The 7,076-nt window shown below is 39.0% G+C and overlaps 1 pseudogene; it reads right to left on the bottom strand.

The window, feature by feature from the left end:
• Positions 1-968: 968 nt before the first annotated feature.
• Positions 969-3,122, bottom strand: LOC101706243 (muskelin pseudogene; annotated as a pseudogene).
• Between the last annotated feature and the right edge of the window lie 3,954 nt (positions 3,123-7,076).

The following is a 7,076-nucleotide window of genomic DNA, read 5'->3' as shown; positions in this document are numbered from 1 at the left end:
ATATGTTTCCCAAAAGTTTCTGTTTGGGAGGGTTTGTTCTCTAGGCAGTAGTATGGGGAAGGGAGTCCTGATGGGAAATGTTTAGGTCATAAGGGCTCTGCCCTTGGGGGTAGATTAATGTTGTTCTTCTGGGAATAAAATGCTTCTGGTGAGAGTTTGTTATTTTTAAAGTGCCTTTAGCCCTCTGGGCTTTCTCTTGCTCCCAGCCTCTTGCCTTCTGCCATGTTATGAAGCAGCATGAGGCCCTCACCAAAAGCTGAGAAGATGCTGCTGCCATGCTTTTGGATTTTTCAACTTCAAGAACCATGAGCCAAAGTAAATTTCTTTCCTTTATAAATGACTTAGTCTGTGATATTCTGTGATAGCAATAGAAAGTGAGTGAAGACAGTGTTTTGCCATGTAAGGTAACATTCACAAGCTTTGAGGTTTAGAATATGGGCATCTTTGGGGACCATTACTCAGCCTACCACACTCCCATTCCCCTGACCCTTTACTGTCTTCCCTGTAAGAATCAAAAATTACTTGTTGAGTCTCATTAGCTTCCTGGGATGAGAAGATAGCTCCACAAAATGAGAAGGGCTGAGGGAAGAATACATAAAGAACAGATAAGCACAAATACCCAGAACATTATGATGTGTATTTCCAAAGTACTTTTTCTTCTCCTCTGTTTGTTTTATTTTCTAAGTGACTTTATGTAATATTGCCTTGAGTCTCTCAGAGTACTTATTTTATTTTTTAATGGAAAGAATACCAATTTCACTTTATTATCCTAATTTAGGAATAAGATGAGGAGAATGGGGTTGAGGTCAGGTACGAAGGAAGAGGGTTAAAACTTGTGATGGTAAAGATCCCTTCAAACACTTTGGTGCAGTCCTGAATCACTGCAGCTTCACTTCAGTCAACAGAGTTTTGATCCAAACACTGAAAGTGATTCCTGTTTTCCACTTGTATGCCCATTGACTCTTCAGTTACAGAGTGATGAGGTCTACCAGGTTGCCTTTAGGAGGAATCACGCTGTTAGGAAAGAAATTTACTAAGGTTTCAAAGAGCTGAGTGCTTTGAGCATAGGTGTGATCCACATCCAAAAAGTCTAAAGCTGTAAAATCTGAACCAGATTTGAATAGACCAGAAGCTAGGAGCTGGAACTCTTTTGTCTCTTCCAGGTCTGAATGATTCACAGTTACATAAAGATCATTTTGCAAATATTTTAGAGCACTAAGAGGATCTATTTGGGCCTTTTCTTCAAACCTGTGTTTTCTTATGAGGTACTTGCAGTGCCTCAGTAAGTAATCTTTTGAAGTTCGACAGAGTTTCAGTGACCGGAAGTCATCAAGTCTCATCTTTGGAGAACAAGATTTTCCTGGATTCCCACCAAATAAGTAATGAACCTTGTGAAACTCATCATAAACAAGCTGATGGGGAAATCTTGGACATGGTTCTTCCTCTTGTAGACTTTTACTTGGATTATCTTTTGCAGCTTGTTCATTCTTATAGACACAAGACCAACTATTCCTTACAATGTCATAAATTCAGAATGAATTTCTGACATTCTCTTCTCTCTTTTCCTTGTCTTTGCTGAGCCCAGATAAGACATGTATTTCATTTAGTTCTGGATTTATAGTTGCTCTCTGTGTGAATCCTGTTATTGGAACCATCCCAGAGTCTTTCTTGGTGTCATCTGATATTATGTCTACATAATCAGAGTCCACATCATAACTTAAGAAATCATTCAAATAGGTTTTTTATCTCTGGCCTCCAAATACATATAAGCAATGATTTTTTGAGTGGAATAACACTGAGTGTCCTATCTGACATTGGATATCCTCAGGCCCAGCATTACAGGAGTCCTCTCGAAGAAGTTTCCAGGTTTGACATTGACAATTGAAAGCGAATAATCCACTGAATTGTGGTTCACTGGCTCTGCTATCATCTATGCTACCATTACATGTCAAAATTCTACCACTAAAGGTGTAGATCATATGTTTTTCTGAATCCATACACATCTGATGGTCCTCCATCAGCAGCAGTATTTTCACTTAGTAACATCCATATGTTTGTGTCAATGTCATAATGGTAGAAATCACTTTTCAGAGATTTGCTGTTCCTCACAGAGGAATCCAAATAACATCCCAATGTGTAGATTTGCCTCCATTGAATATCAATGCACATTTTATGACATGATCTGGCACTTGGGTCATTCTCTTTTTCAGTGTCTCTAGAGATACATGTCCGCTGGTTCTCCTTCACACTGTATGCTCAGAAGTCAGCAAGATCCTGTGTTCTAACCCAGCCACCAAACAAATAAACAGTCTTTGTTTGAACATCAATAACCATCTGGTGGCCCCCTCTCAATCCTGCTCAGTTATCTTCTCCATCACCTTTGGTGCTTTTGGGAATGATCTGACTCCATCATGGCTTATATTCCTGTTGACTGATATACTGATTGAACAAGCCATCATTTACAGCTTTCTCAATCAATTCTTTGCAAGCATCAAAATCACCCTTCAACACCAGTTTGTCATGCAGATCTGTTAACATAGGATGTTCCAGTGCCATCTTAGTTTTCTTTTGCAGTGATTCAAAAGCCTCTGTATAATTGTGTTGTCTGAAATGTTTTAGACAAAGGCAAATGGCTTCCTGTTCACGGTAATTGCTGTACCAGTTGAGACATGGCTGTACTACATCAGGATCATCAATGCCACTAAGTTCAACCTACCAGATGCTAAAGTTAAAACTGGGTCCCCGGGACAAGAGTGGAACTATCTTAATGAATTGACAAGGGAACATCTGTTCATCAATTTTATGCTTCAAGGTGAATGTTTCTTTGTTATAATCATTCTTTAAACCACTAGACAATAGCTCTGTCATATTTTCTTCATTCATTCCACCAAAGACTTTAAATTTCTTCAAATTGCAGACATGATTTTTTTCATATTTTCCAAATGTGGTATTCTGAACTATAGCAGGCCTTTCGAGCTTTAGAATCAAGTACTGGGGAGGATAGTTGCTCTCTGAAGACCATCTTGAAGACTAATCATTTGGTTTATCTACTAAAATGTTTTCGGGAAGGTAGGTAGAAGAGAAGGAGCTCCACTTGTGTAGCACGTAGGGCAGAAGCCGGCACTCGGCACCGCAGCGACAGCCCCGCCGGCCGCCATCTTGTCAGCCCTGGAGCGGCCGCCACCAACTTATTTTATTTTTTTAAAAATTATTCTCTCTGCTTCCTAAAATTTCTTTTTTCTCTTAAGGCATTTTTGGTTTGTGTTTGTTGTGGGCAGTAAGTTACCTTCAGTGACCTTTCTACCTTCCTTCCTGATCTTTGGACACCAAGGTAGGATCATCAGTTGTGGTTGAATAATCATCAATTGTGGTTGAATAATATAGTAGGAGGTTTCATTTCAGTTGTACAGTTCTGCATTTCAACACAGCCTGTCTGGAACAGTATGACAGCATGGTGTAGCTCTTGGCCCATGGTGGCAGGAGGTTAGGGAGGAAGACAGCTAGCAGGTTATCCCCTCTCCATGCTGAATGTGGCCCTTGACTGCAATATCAGGGGCCATAGTCCAAATCTTGGTGTAAAGTGTCATTCACTCAGTATACTAAAGTAGGAAATGACTAAGGGGAGCCTGGGAAGAACTTCAATTTATGTCTTCATTTCTGCTCCTCTTCTCACTTCTCTTCCGCTTGCTCTCCAGGACTCTGCCTCCCAACTTTGCAGTTTAAGTCTCAACTTTATCTCCCACTTTTAAGATTATGCATGTGAAAGATCCCATATATTTTTCTTTTTCCAGGAACTACTCAGATCCTTTCTTCTACTGAAGGATTCCTTTCAGGAGAAAGGAATTCTTAGCATGCTTTGATTTTATTAGTATTTTTTTTTTAGTACAAAGGGAGAAATAGAAGCTAAAAGTGTGTGATCTCTCCACTGATGTGAGCTAAAACTCTGTTGATGGATCCAGGATGGTGTTATATCCTTAGTTCTTAGGTATCAGGATTTCAGAAATTCAGTTTTAGCTGTAATACCCTATTATAATTTATATGGAGGAAAATGAAATGGTTAAAACTGGGCAAACTAACAGTGAAGTAGGCATTTGGGCATGAAGTAAGGCTAGGATGCCCTGGATCCTCCTTGGATAGATTCTTGGTAGAGGTAGACTCATTTACTTCTCTCTAATCACCACGTGGCCACCAGAAAATAGGATGTCCATCCAAGGCTAAAAGAACTGGCAAGGAGCAGGGAGCAGACCTGGTAAAAATGATTCAAAGGCACCTAGTACAGTTTTCCTACAATCTTCACAATCATCCTAGAAGCCAGCTGCTCTTTAAATTCTGGAGTTTCTTAGAGCTGGATCTGTCCATTTGCCCTAGGAACATTCACTCACATGTCATCTATGAAAGCAGCAGCCTTTCAGTCTCTCCACAGCCTTCAAGAGTGGTGTGACTGAAGAGATTTCTTGCCCTTATGTGGCCTTCTTGACCACTCCCTTGTCTAGGGCACTACCAGAAGGCAAGATCTAGAATGTCTGCCTCTGAAACTTAGCCATACAACCAAGTCTTTCTGAATACTGGTGAAGACACTGTAGGCCCAAAGACCCAGAGCACAAAAAGAACAAACTGGCTACTGGTGAAGGTAGGTAGAATGAGTGTGGGCCTTTGAATAGGAGAGGGCTGGAGGGAGAGAGGTGTCCTGCACGGACTCATCAATTTTTCATATTTTGATTCTCTGGTAATTATCCCTGTTCAGTGGGGTTCATTTACAATTTGTTAAAATTGTACTAGAAAATAATCAATATAGACTTTCTTTGGACTCTCTATTATTTAATTCAAGTCTACCACACTTTTTTAGCACTGGATATGGAACCCAGGGCTTTGTACATGTTAGGGAAGTGTTCTAAACCTGGGGTACATCTTCAATCCCTTTTTAAAAATTGTATTTTGAGCCACAGCACAGAGGAGGTGAGCTGCTCCCAGCGCCCAGGAGGAGGATTCCTGGCTGCTGTACCACCATTCCCCCAGCACAGAAGAGGTGAACCATATGGGTGCCAACAGCAAACAGCCCCCTGCCCCGTCAAAATGAGAAGATACATAAACAGGTCTCAAAAACAGACTTCCAGATCACCTAAAGCAACTCCAAAAGGAAACGAGATGGAACATTCTGCTACTCAACCACCTGGACCCTCTGAACTGGCAACAAAAGAGGATCTGGGAAAAATGAAATCAGAAATAATTTCTCAGATAACAGCAGAGATTGTGCCCATAGTGCAAGACATGATTAATAAATCTAGAGTGGACACAGATAAAAAAATAGAGGAGCTGAGGAACATGATGGAATCCCAACATAGAAAACAAATGGAATCCATAAAACAGATCCAAACAGATTTCCAGGAGATGAAAAATTCCATTGAAAGTTTACGCAGCAGAATGAGCCAATGTGAGGACGGAATCTCAGATATAGAAGATAAGATTGCAATTAGTAACCAGGAAAAGAAAAACTGCTTTAAAATTGTAAGGGAACACAAGAAATCAATCCAGCAGCTGCTAGACGATGCAAAGAATAACATAAGATTGATTGGAGTCAATGAAGAAACAGGAGATAGTGCAGACAACATAAAAAAAACTGTTCACTGAAGTGATGGTGGAAAACTTCCCAAGCAGGGGAAAAGAACTTGATGTACAGATAAGTAAGGCATATAGGACTCCAACTAGCTGTGATCAAAAAACATCTACACATAGGCATATAATTGTTAAGATTCCAGAAACTCAACAGAAGAACAAAGTTCTACAAGCAGTTAGAGAAAAGAATCAAATCACATACAAAGGAAAGCCCATCAGAATCACAGCAGGATTCTCCTTTTTCCTTTTTTAAATTTTTTCCCCATTAAGTTTATTGGTACATTTTAGGTATAAAATACATTTACATACATCATTGGGATCTTATACCATTACATGTGTATCTTGGTTCTCGTTATTTTTTCCCATTCCCCTGCCCTCCCTTCATCCCCTCCACCCTTCCCTATATGCAAAGATCTTGTTTCCATTTTTTTCCTTTTCTCATATTTTTTTCCCTTCTTTCCTTTCCCCTACCTCTCTCACTTCCCCCGCTCCTTTAGACCTTTATTTCCTATTATACAATATCAATTATACATTTTAAAAATTAAAATATCAAGACCTAGGAGACTTTACCACAGATTTTACAGAATTTAAAAGGATATAGAAAGCATATTTCAAAAATTTGTTTTGAAATAAATTTGACAACTTCTAACAAGTACCTTGGAAGACAAATTAATGAAACTAACTCTGGAGGAAATATAAAATTTGAATAGTACCTATTAAAGAAAGTATATTCCTAGCTTGAAAACCTACCTGTATGACAACAACAGGCTCATATACATTTTAACTGATAAATTATATCAAACATTTAAAGCAGAAAAAAAAAAGGAACATTTCTCCCCTCATTTTAGGAACTCAACATTGTGCTAATCCTAAAACTGGATGAAGATAATAGAAGAAAAAAGTATGAACATAGATAGAAATTTGTTTAACAAAACAAACTATTAGAAGTAAGATCTGGCAGGATATAGAAAGTGGTTTTGTTATAGGGTTGGCAGTGTTGGTTCAGCATTGGAAGATCCACCCCCAAAAGTCATCATTTTAACAGAGGAAAGGAAAAAGCCATATGGTCCTGTCACTAGTTGGAGAAAGAGTATTGGACTAAATTCCACAACTGTTCATGGTAAAAGCTATCAGGATACTAGAAGTAGAACACAACCTTCTCAACAGATCAAAGACATGTATTCCATACTTCCAGTAAGAATGCCTTATATGAATGGAGAAGATACAATGCTTTCTCCTTAAGGTGGGGAACAAGGGCAGATATTCTTACCCTTTATCTGTCCATTGAACTTTGAAACTTAGGCCCTACCAAAATAGTCTGGCAATAAAATGACACAATTAGGATAGGAATGGCAAGGTAGAAGCAAAATCTTTATATGTAGATGAAATGATCATCTACAAAGAAAATACTAAGAAATATCTAGGAGCCCCTAGAATTTGAATTTGAATTTAGCAGGATTAGA

Source organism: Heterocephalus glaber, unplaced genomic scaffold, assembly GCF_053883595.1.
Source record: "Heterocephalus glaber isolate CG9 unplaced genomic scaffold, H.glaber_assembly_v1.0 deba00000071, whole genome shotgun sequence".
Classification (NCBI taxonomy): domain Eukaryota; kingdom Metazoa; phylum Chordata; class Mammalia; order Rodentia; family Bathyergidae; genus Heterocephalus; species Heterocephalus glaber.
Note: the sequence above shows the minus strand (reverse complement) of the source record. Positions and strands in the feature narration are given on the sequence as shown.